The sequence below is a fragment of the Octodon degus genome, unplaced genomic scaffold (assembly GCF_000260255.1).
Source record: "Octodon degus isolate 3935 unplaced genomic scaffold, OctDeg1.0 scaffold00054, whole genome shotgun sequence".
Classification (NCBI taxonomy): Eukaryota; Metazoa; Chordata; class Mammalia; order Rodentia; family Octodontidae; genus Octodon; species Octodon degus.
This window is the reverse complement of record NW_004524630.1, coordinates 8,342,740-8,355,337: the sequence shown is the minus strand read 5'-3', so window position 1 is coordinate 8,355,337 and position 12,598 is coordinate 8,342,740. Positions and strand designations below refer to the sequence as shown.

General features: G+C 38.7%; 1 protein-coding gene across 2 annotated transcripts in view; it reads left to right on the top strand.

Annotated features, from left to right (window-relative positions):
- Sntg1 (syntrophin gamma 1) overlaps positions 1-12,598 on the top strand; it is a 336,640-nt gene that overhangs the window by 85,509 nt on the left and 238,533 nt on the right. The gene's annotated exons all lie outside the window — the stretch shown is intronic.

The following is a 12,598-nucleotide window of genomic DNA, read 5'->3' as shown; positions in this document are numbered from 1 at the left end:
GACAATATGCCTGACAGCATACCTTGACTTAGTACAATTTTCTTACATGTTTTATATGTTCTTTGACTATTATTCTGGTTGTAAATTTGTACATAAGATAATTAAATGTATAAGGTCTTATAAGATAAATAAAGGAATCTGATGCTAGATAAAAAGCTGGGGGTGGAAGCGGGGAGAGAAGGGAATTGAAATGTGTTATGTATGTGTGCTAGTCCCCTACAGTGAATTTAATCATTGTGTAATGCAAATATATACTCATGAAAGTCAAAGAAATAAAAAATAAAAATAACCTAGGGTGCTCAGAGAAAAAGAGTGAAGGGTAAAGTCATAAAAATGGTTATGCCTGTTTCTCCTTTTAGCTCAGTCAGTATTTGCACTGTACAGCATTTGATACTCAGTTCCTTGGTTCGGCATTTGTATGTTTTCTTAGAGATCCTACCACTTTATTCTTTTTTTAATTTCCCATTTAGTCATTATTGAATTCCCCTTTCATTAATATTGATAATCCTCCTTGTTCTGAAGTATTTCTTCACTTAATGAATACATTTCCTCCAGCTATTTTGTTAGTGTTATCAATGTATAATTTTCTCTGTATCTTAGACCTACTGAGGTCTTCATTTAAATATGTTTCTTGTGGAATTTAGATTTATGTATTGTGTACTTTTATTGGACATTTTAACGAATCAAATATAAATAATTATTAATAACAATTACTATCTCCTATATTTTTAACCATTCTCAATTTGTTGTATCTGCTTTTTATTGTCTTTTCTTGTGCTCCTTTTTTACTTTCTTGGCTTGAATTAACTAACCTATTCAATGCATGATATCTCTACTGTTACAGAATCAAGTAGCTTTCAATAGCTACTGTATTCTGCCTATCATTCTGTGTTTCCTTTCAAATAGCACCACCCTGCTCTTTGGCCATGACAGGCTCCTCCTTCCGGAATACGGCGGCCACGCCCTACCGTCTCCTATGGTGATACTTCCATTCATTTCATTTACTGGTGCAGTCACTAGTTTCACACATGTTGCTGTAATTATTTTTATTTTAAATAGTTAAGCAATCAAAATTGAGGAAAAAAAAGACCTTATTTCATTCATGTTTTCATTGATGTTCTTTTGTTTATGCCGGCCTCGGTCTCCAAAATACTGGTTTGCTAATCCCTGTGGAATTCCAATACTTCTTTCCGTGTGTGTTTCTGCGAAGGTCCTCTCTGTTACTGTTTGCTTGATGAAGTGTTCATGGTTTCACAGAGAGATATAGACCTCTGCGTACACAAGGCTTCAGGTGCTTCACCTCAGCCCGTTCTTGTTTTCATCATTACACATGGGAAGCCGTGCAATTTTCATCTGTCTTCCACTGTCAGTGGTTTTTGTTCCATGAAATCTCCTTTTTGTCCTTTGACTTCCCACAGCTTGTTTCTGAAATGCCCAGTGTGCATGACATCTATCACGTGAAAACCTGGGCACAAATATTCACAGAAGCATACCTTATGACAGCTGAACGCAGGAGAAATGTCCTACAAGCTGATGACTGGATGAACAAGATGTAGCATTTCCGTGTAACGGAAAGTTATTGGACACAAATAATGACAAACTCATGATATCGCAGTACAGGGGGATGTCAAGTATTCTGTGTACTCAGCATTCCATAAACATAACAAAATACTTAAGATAAGCAGCCTAAAGGGGGAAAGGTTTACTTTAGATTACACTGTTGCTTTCTGCGCATGGGTGCATGGTCATGCCGATTTAGATCTATGACAGCACAGGGTAGCACACAGGAAGTACATGGCAGAAGACATCCGATGACTTCCACTGAAAGAAAAGGAAAGAAGAACTGGGACCTCGGTGCTCCCCCGAGCACACGCAAGCAACACCCCTAGTTACCCACCTTCCTCCAACCATGCACAACTTGTAAAGGCCCAGCATCTTCCAAGAGCAACACAAGGGTTTATTTATTTATTTATTTATTTTTAATTCAAATTTTTTTGAAGAGTCAAAACAGAAGCAAAAACAGATAAAAAAGATGACAGAAACAGGGTAGCACACAACAATACATATATTACAGGTTTTCAAGACAGGAATAGCTAATTAACAATGGCTGTTACATTATCTATGTTTCTCGTCAAACCTGGTGCTCAGATTAACGGATATAGTTACGTAATATTGGACACATAATTGAATAGTAATGTTTGATTTCAAGACATATTAATTTTTTCTTGTCTTTTGAAAAGTTATTTTAAAGTGAGTATAATAATTGATAAGACTTTAGAAATGGTGCACATTTAGAAGGTCAAGATGAGCGGTAGTAAACCATAAATTCTGTGATGCACATTGCTGAATGTAGTTGCTCAGATTATAGATGTCATCATACAGCGTCAGTGTGAAAAAGTCTAAACCTTAACTGCTATTTTCCAAACACTGGTGGAAATTATTAGTCCAACCATCTCAGCCATCCTGTAAATATACTTCCATGCTTTTCCCTCCTTTCTTTTTTCTTATCTTTCCTCCTTTCTCTCATCTTTGTTATTTAATCCTTAAATTCAGTTGCTTTCTGTTATACTATATCTATTATACCTTTCAGGTTTTACTTGTTCTTCGAGGTTCTTATTCTAGGAAGACAATACAAACATCACAATGAGAGTCTGACTGATTTCCTTTACTGAGTTAACACAAGGGTTTATGATCTAAACCATAACACATTAAAACAAGCCAATCATGAAAGCCTGCACATGGTCCCATCACACTGACATAAAATTTCAAAAATGTAAAATTATGGAAAGCAGAGTACTCATTTTCAGAAGCTGGAGAAGAGGGGGTAATCACAAGTGACTGCTACTAGGGACAGATTTGATGAAGCTTTTGATAAAAATGTACTAAACTAAGGGACAGTGAGTATAAGACTAAATATATAAGTGCAAATCCTGCTGAGTCATATACTTTCATTGGGTGAATTACATATTTTAAGAATAACTTATCAAGCAAGATCCTATGTAAATGTATGTTTTCTGAAATCTTTGAATTTCACTTAAATATTATTTCAATTTTTAAATTCCATTTCTTAAAACTTTTTATGGTAAAATATGAAGCAAATATAGGAAACCATTTAAAATAATTCTCTAACTTAGTAAGATATGAAACACTAAATAAATTATGAAGTCATAATCTGTCACACATTACCATGCCAATGGATAAGGCTTAGCCTACCCTGCTCTCTAACCCAGTCACAGCCCTCCAAATACAACCCAGGCTCAGTTTATGGAGGACAGAAAGTAGAGATCAGAGGAAGTGTGCCATAGAGGCAGGGGCTAGAACCTGGATACTGTCTAGTCTCCTAGGTCACATCTCTATGACCCAGGTCCTCTGCATAAGTCCCACCTTTTATTAGTGCATTCCTCTGTGAACTCATCCATTGTTTAGCCTGTCGAGAAGCTTAGGCCCAGCTCAATCTACTCATGTCTGCAGGATGTTCTTTATCCAGTTAAATCGACAGTCAAGATTAACCAGCACACTCACATAATGCAAAAACATCTTTCATGTATGCCTAAGCCCACTACAAATTTGAATTAAGCAAAATCCAAATGGGAGGGAGAAAAATCTAAAACTCTTCTTGCTTTCCTTGTTTCCAAATATGATTCAATTTAGTTCAGTCTAAAAGCCAAGCTGTAACTTCGACTTTTTTGTCATAACCCCAAGTCTCTTAACTCCTCCTTCCAATGAAATCTATCCACTAGTCACAGTAGCTACTCATGCCCTTATTCCACAACTCTCACCTTTGGTCTCCAACAACAGTCACTTGATTGCCTCCCTGCCTTCCTACAGAGTGTGACATTTTGCTCCCATTAGTGGGTCAGATGTTTTCTTTGTTTTTATCAGAGTATGTTTTCTGATATGGTTATTTCCTATGTAAGTTAAAAACTGCCTTCTATGTGTAAAACAGGTAAGACAATTTAAAAAGTATCACTCTAACAAAAAGTAGCATCACTACTGGGACAAATACCCATACTCACCACTTACAGGATGAGCAGGTTCCATTGGTCCACATTTATAGTCTGTGGTCAGCTGGGCTCAAAACAGAAAATGTGAGAGAGGGGGAGACATGAAGAAAAACTGCCCACATGACAGTGACCAGGAAACAGAGAAGGGACAAGCCGCAAAGAGTTAGACACGATCTATGCCTTCCCACTGGTGATCTGTCTCTTCCAGCTAGACCCCACACCCTGATAGCAAGTCAGCTACACTATGCCATGGGTTAGCTACCTTGGAAAGTGCCCAGGTGTGAGAGTCTGAGTCCTTTGGCAGATATTCTTGATCTCAACCACAACACTGAGCCACCGTACAACAGCCAAGTTATGTCATTCATGCTGAAACTCTTATTTTTTCCAGCATATAAAGTGTGTGCTAGGGCTGGACAAATAGCTCAGTGGATTAAAGCACCTGCAAAGCAGGCATAGGGGCAGGGGTTCGATCCCCAAGCCTGCCGAGCTGGCCCCACCTCCAGGGTGAGCTGAGATGGGGATTGAGACTGGGTGTGGTGGCGTGCACCTGTAATCCCAGCTCTGGGGAGGCTGTAAACAGGCAGATCACTATAAGTCCAATCTAGTAGTGAGACCCGGAACACCCTGCTGACCCTTCTCCATAATACCCCCCCCCTCAAAAAAAAAGAATGTGTGTTAATTCTTAATCTGGTCCTTCACAACTCTTTGTGTGTGTGTGTGTGTGTGTGTGTGTGTGTGTGTAACCTGGGATTGAACTCAGGCCCTTGCACTCGCCAGGGAGGCGCTTATTCTACTGAGCCATCCCCCAGGCCCCAACAACTCAAACTTTCAAATTCGCTTGTACCAATCTCCATTTAAACCAACTATGCACCAGTCTTCCTCCGATCTTGTTGGTGTCCCACAGGCCAGGCCCACACTCGCCTCAGAGCTTCGCTGCTCTTGTCTACTGCAGCTGCAGCTGTTTCTCACCATCTCTTTGCAGCATTCATCTTGCCATGCAGAGTTTAGGTTAAAATTCTCCTTAGCACAGAGCCCTTCTCTTATAAATCCTCTTCACGTATTTGTGACGCCTTTCCTGGTTACAGGGAGGTCATTTGTGACTATGGGCTGCGCTAGTGTAGTAAAAACATTCCCACGCAGAGAAATATTCCGACATAATCATGATATCAGACCTTGCCTATAATAACTTCGACAAAAGAATCTGAGCAGAAGGACAATGTTTCCTCAGTTTCTTGGGAAGTAGACTATGAGCAAACCAATGGATTAAGTTTATCCAGACTTTATATTGCTAACAAGGAATGTTAGTCCTATATTTTGGGAAAGTATCACAAGGAGATTAAGATTGCAGTATGCTCAAGGTTTCAGTGTGAGTATAAAAATCCAGGCTTCACCACTGACAAACCGCCCTAAGCAAGCCATCATTTTAAAATCACAGAACTGGGCCGGGGAGATAGATCAGTGGACTGAGCAGCTGCTTAGCAAGTGCAAGGTCCTGAATTCAATTCTCAGTACAATCAATCAATCAATCAATCCTGAAATAAAATTACAGAACTATATTTTTGTGGAGACATCTTTGTTTTTGTCAGAATATGTTTTCTAATATGCTTATTTCCTACGCAAATTAGAGTGTCTTCTATGTTCAGTTGCCTTTTTTGTTTTTGGTCTTTTGTGATTTTACTATATTTTTTTGGTTGAATTGTTTTATAAGGGTGGTTTATTTTTTTGTTTTAGGTGCTGAGGACTGAACCCAGGGCTTCCAGCTTGCTAGGCAAGCATTCTACTGTTGAGCCAAATCCCCAGCCCTAAGTGTCTTCTATGTTTACAACAAACAAGACAATTTAAAAAATATCACTGTATCAAAAAGTAGCATAACTACTAAATGGAGTAGTATTTGGTGATGATTTTTTTAAGCTAGGCGTGGCAGTACACACCAGTAACTTTACCACTGCACATCCCCAGAGGCTGAGACCAATTCAAGCCCACTCAAAGCAATTTAGTGACTTAGTGAGAACTTATTTCAAATTTAAAAGAAGAAAAGAGCTGGGGATCTAGCTAACTGAGAGGACCTTGAGTGCAGCTCTCAGTACTAAAACATAAAAAATAAAAACAAGATCACATACAATTCAGTTAGGTGACTTTTCATGAAGAAATAGATACTCTGGTAAATGTAGTTCTAGTGCTAATTTCTCAGTTCGTGGAAGGTTTCAGCTATCTTCCTTTGTCCATTTTCCTGTCTGGTTTCCATAGATACTTGAATGGCAGCCTGAGTGTGGGAAAATATCAAAGCTAGAATCACCACTCTGTGTTGGATGAACATCCTATGAGGAAGCCTGACAAACGTCAACCGTGTCACGAGCGTCTCTAATCAAAGGGACAGGATGGGCAGTACTTCTGCCTTCTGCATCCTATAGCCCGTGGTGTCAGACAGTGACTGGCCAACGTGAGATACTTGAAGCATTTTCTTAATAAAATCAATTTTAAGGGGCTTGGAGGTAACTCTGTTGTCCAAGTGCCTTCCTGGCAAGTGCAAGGACCCCAGATTGATCCCCAGTGCTGCATGCCTTGCCAGCCACTGAAACCAGATGGAGTAGTGTACACCTGTAATCCTAGTGCTGGGAGGCTGAGACAGGAGGATCACTGTGAGTTTGAACTGCATAGTAAGACCCTGTATCAAATCAACTAATTGATCAATTAATTATATTTAAAAAGTCATTTTCAGGGGTATCTCTAAATGGAATAAAATATGGCTATGTAATCTAACTGCAGCAAATAAGGCATTGCCTTACTTGGGAGATCAGTGGAACCTATGAAGCTACAGATTCAGAAACGTCACAGAAATGATATACTCAGGTTGATAAAATTATTTCTTCAAGGGAGTGGGTTAAAAATATATCAAAACTACAATTTTGGGACTGAACAACTAAGTGAAAGATAGTGTATGTGGAGTCTGGCTTCTGATTGTTAGACCAGAAATTTAGAGATGAGTGAGGGGAAGGGACTAAGCACATCTATGCAATGACATTTCCAGCCATCAGTAAAAACCCTTACCGTAGTTGGCTGCCATAGCGTGCAGAAGTGTTTATATAGATACGTGGGGTAGTGCGTGCTGTGAGCCAAAATAAACATGACCTACTTTAAACTGTAGGTGTTGGTATCGTGTCCCATTGACAAGAATGCAACTAGGATGCCTCATCAAGGACAATGTCAAGGTGAAAGTCGCTTGACAGCATGTGCTCTGAACATGACAAGGACAAAATGCCGCTCTATTTTGGTGGCCTTCTTTCTTAAACCAAGTAATCGTAGTCTGTAAAAAAGACCAGAAATCTCCTACCTCAGGAACATACTGTAAAATATGTGACTAGTAGTCTTTACAACTGGTAAGGTTAGAAATAACAAGAAAATCTGGACAAATGTCTCGTCAAGAGGAACCTAAGGAGACGTAAGGGTTAATGGATGTAATGTGACCCTGGGTGAGGTCCTGGGGATTCAAGCATACTCAGGGACTAAAGATGGAAACATTTGGGGAAAACGTAAGGAAAACTCCAGTAGACTTTGGACACAAGTGGAAATGGATGCGGTTCTGTTTCATCGCTACAGTGTGGGTCTTAAATATCCCCCACAGGCCCAGGAGCTGAAGGGTTGGGCTCCAGTTTGTGGTGCTATTAGGAAATGCTGAAACCTTTAGAAGATGAGGCCCCGAAGGAAAAAGCAGATTGTTGGAGACTTTGTTGACAGGCCATCGATAGGCTAACTCTCTTTGCATTTTGTCCACATAAAGTTGTCGGCTGCTTTTTCCATGAAATTTACCATAATGTAGTGAAAAGTACCATAGGCCAGAAAGCAGTGGGCCAGCCGGTCATAAAGTGGCAGCTTCAAGACTGTTAGCCAAATCAAACCTTGCTTCGTTTTAAGTAGATTTGTTCATGTATTTCATCTCATGACAGAAAGTTTAACAACATACTCGTGCATTGTAATAAACATACTGTTAATAGAATATTAATAATAAAAGAAACTGAATGCAAGGCATATAAAAGACTGTGCAAGGTCTTTTCAGTTATCTTTGTGTTTTGAACTTTTTAACATAAAATCCTATTTTAAAAATCTCAAGGGCTGGCCAAATAGCTGAGTGGATTGAAGCACCTCCAAACAGGTGCAAGGGCCGGGGGCTCGATCCCTGGGCCTGCCGTGCTGGCCCAGTCCCCGGAGCACACTGAGATGGCAACTGAGGCTGGGTGTGGTGGTGCTCACCTGTAATCCCAGCTCTTGGGAGGCTGTAAACAGGCGGACCACTATGAGTCCAATCTAGTAGTGAGACCCTGAACACCCTGTTGACCCTTCCCTAAAATACAAAATAATGGTAATAGTAATAGTAACAATAATAATAAATAAAAACATAAAAATAAAAATCCCGGTCATTGGTGCTTACCATATTTTCAGTTTTTCCTTTTCAGTTTATTTTTATTATCTTGCATCATTCCTGTCTTGGCTACTATTTCTTTAAGAGCGTCATTTCTTTCTTTTTCAAAGTACAGAGTAAAAATGATCAGTAAATATATAGTCAATAAAATATTGAAAAGCTCTTTCTGTATCAATCTATATGGTCCCATTCACCTGTGTTCTTCTACTGTAGATTTTGCTAGCTCTCAGCTTCCAAATCATAATTTCAGTACTCAACTGACATAACAGCTCATCTATCAATTTATGAAAGGAATCTCCAGGCATCAGCCCTCAGAATCTTGATTTTAAAACAAGTCTTTTACCAAAATTAGGCATGAAATTTCATAAAAATCATGATTCTAGCTACTATTTTAAAATCTGTTTCAGAGTTATTTTGACATATTCTGTATCCAGTTGCTTTGGGATCAATCTGGTACCCCTGTTTAATTATAAGCATTGAGATTCATACTGAACCTCATTTATGTGTCTGCCCAATTGTAGATTTCTGAATGAGATAAAACATTTGATAAGATGAAATTTACTATTTTCTGTTCCTAAAATTCACTGCTTATCAGTCATTTCAACCTTCTAACACTAAAATGATACTCTTTCTAATCACTAATTTTTGCTGTTCTTTTTTTTGTTGTTGTTCAAGCAGAGGATTTCTGAAATAATCCCTCTCACCTATTTCAAATTGTGATTTATATTCTTAATAAATAATATGCAATGGAATACATGTAATATAAGAATAATGTAATTTTTTTTGTATTTAGTACAGGATATAAGGGTCTCAGTACACAGATCAGACTCATAGCAATCCCCCTTGTTTCAGCCTCCCAAGGAGCTCATGCCCAGTCTCAATCACTGTCTCAGCATGCCTTAAGGGTGGGGCTGGCATGGCACGCTGGGGACTGAACCCCAGTCCCTGTGCAGGCGCTTTAGTCGGCTGAGCTACCTAGCCAGCCCTAAGAATAATGTAATTCTTACTGAAGAAAGTATACTTTCAAATGTTTCCTTCCTTTTTTTGGTTGATAGGATGCTTGTAGGACTGAACCTATCCTTCCTATTTAGGCATTCGTACTCCTTCAAAGAGTTTTTATCTAAATTTTGGGAACTTCTTGCAGCTCGGTAGTTCTTACAATGAGGTACCAAATAGGTGTATATGATTGGATACTTTTACACATGGTTCACTGAAATCCCATGTATTTATTCAGCAGTTAAGTTGAATATATACTTTTAAGGACTATCCAGGCATTGGCATGTGACCTTTCTTATCATGTCCATCAACTGCATTTTTTTTTCTGGTCATAAGACCTAACATTTATTATGTACATATAAACTACCAAACTCTTGTGTATTTTCATAGAAGACCAAACCATAAACCTGTTAAATAGATAAGACTCTTACTGTTATTACAAAGATGAGAAAATTGTTTTATGAAGTGATTACGTCAGTTTCTCAATGTTACACAGCTGGCAGATTTTGGAAAGGAAATTCACACTACTGGACTTTAGCTCCAGATTCTGGATTCTAAGAAGTGCATAGCACAGAAAAGCTACTTTTTCTCTATGGTGTTGGTGTCTCTCATGCAACCCATGGCCCCTCACCTGCACAGACATACTGATCCACTGGGGAATTCACTGGGGAAGGTTCACTGGGGAATTCCCTCCTCTGTGTTGTGGAAGACCCCTGCCTCTGACCTCGCACCGTGTGGCTTGCAGCTCTGGCCCAACGCCTGTCATCCTGCTTGGTGGCCCTCCTTACCAAGCAGTGAATGAGGGAGGTCCCTGCTGCACCAGTCTCCTTGGTTGTTCATTTCCCCATTTTGAGTTATCCCACCAAAAAACCTAAATTTGTTTCTATTGATGGGACCATGATACTTATAGCCATTTATCAACATTTCCAATTTTCTCTGTCTCTTAAGGATTGCTGCTGCATTTTTCATTGAAGAAGTTCAGTGAGTGTTGATTAAGAAAATAAATGAGTAAAAATTATAAAATAAAATTATTATTAGCAATAGTGATTATACAATGGTGCTGCCTTGTCTATAGACATGTCAGATGTCTTGAATTATAATAATTACAATGTAGTTTCAACTCATAAGACTTAATATCTCAAGCCCTTCAATATATCGTTCTTTAGTAAGTTATTCCCCCTTCCAGTCTGTACACATGTATCTGCATTCTGGTTAGGAATTTTCACTTTGATAAATGTTACCATTTTTCCTTCCTTGAGCTATTTTCCCATATGAGTAAATTTAATTTGGGGCTGAGTTCATTATCAGGTATGACCAGTCACCTTGGAATGGGTGGGCACATTGCCCATGGATGTGAAGATGTTTGCTTAAACTCTTTGACATAGTGGGATTATAATTTTTAATGTACTGAAATCTAATTACTACTTAGCAGGAGATTTGCTCAGACTAACACTCTTCTTATATATAATATCTCATATAATCCAAGAAAATAAAAACACACTGCTAATTTATATCTCAATAAGTAGATAAGATGTGGTCTTCTGGCATGAAAATTTGAACAACATGAAGAATTCAGAAAAAAAATGATAATCTTTAATTCATTCTTTTCCTGATGGCCCCAGGCCAAAGGTCTGATCAAAGACAGTTTTGTGTTTCTCATAAAATTTTATTTTGATGACCAAATTGCGTGCTATGGTTTATTTAAAATTTAGTATTTTTTTTTTTACTTTCATAAGAAAAAGTATATATGTAAATAATTCATTTGGGAACACTTCAAATTGTTGGAAGAAGAGATAACATTTGTCCTTGATATCATGCGGTCTTGATGGGTCAATTTATCTGTTGTACCTCTTTTCTGTCCTCCCTTCTTGTCCCCTTAAAAAGCAAACTGAACCCCATTCCCTTTTGTAGCTGTCATGGTGAAATTTGTCTTTGGATAATTCAGATAATGGTAACTTATTGTATATGTGATTTTGAAATACATTAAACTTTAACCTCCACTTTGCATAAAATTTTAAATGTCAAACTATCCAGTTTACACTTGCCTTATTTTTCATTACCTATAGCTTCAGGCAGATTTTTAACAGCAAATCTACGTGTAAAGTTGAATTTTTACAACAACAAGTTGTGTCCAATCTATCAAAGCGGATCTTTTCAGAGGTTTTGATGTAAATTACTGACAGGTCTTAGCAAACCCAAAGGTACTAGCAGTACTTTGAAAATTACTGAAGATTTCTTTGGCCATTTTTTGTTAATTTCTTGCAATTTGAAGGTACAAAGAGGGATTTAAAGGAAAAACTGCTTTCAGTTTTAAAAATGCATTTAAGTTGTAAACATTCTTTTTAAAAATGATTTTTAATTTTTTTATCTATTTATTGGTACAGGGTCTCCTTGTGCAGATCAGACTCATAGTGATCCTCCTGTCTCAGCCTCCTCAGTACTGGGATTACAAGTGTGCACACCACAAGTGTGAACTGCATAGCGAGACCCTGTACCTGGTTTCAGTGGCTGGCACAAGGTGCCAAAGGTTCCTGGGCTGACACACTCTGCGGTGATCACCCAGGAATCAAACTCGGGTCCTTGTGCTTGCCAGGTAGGCGTTTAGATCGCCAAGCTCTCTCCCCAGCCCCAAACTTTTTTTTAAGTCTTTGAAGTGCCTACCTACAATTCTCTGTAACTTGCTGCAGACTGGTGTTGATGAGTATATATAGCAGTTCTTTGAAAGTTGGTATTTTATAAGCACCGGTAATTCTAATGGTAACTTTTATAGCCTCATGAATAGATATGAATTCTAATTTGGAAATACAAAAACTACTGAATAAATTGTGTCACCTAAGTGAAAAAAAAAATAATGTGAGGGCCGGCGAGATAGCTTAGCGGACTAAGTGCCTGCTTAGGCAAGCACAAGGACTGTGGTTCAATCCCCGGTACCACAGGCTGCACTGGCCCTGTCCCCAGCGTGCACTGAGCTGGGGATGGAGTCCAGGCATGGTGGCACACAGCTGTAATCCCAGCCACTGCGGAGGCTGAAAATAGGAGTGTGAACTGCATAGCGAGACCCTGTACCTAAATAATAAGAAGAAGAGGAGGAAGAAGAAGAAGAAGAAGAAGAAGAAGAAGAAGAAGAAGAAGAAGAAGAAGAAGAGGAAGAGGAAGAGGAAGAGGAAGAGGAAGAGGAAGA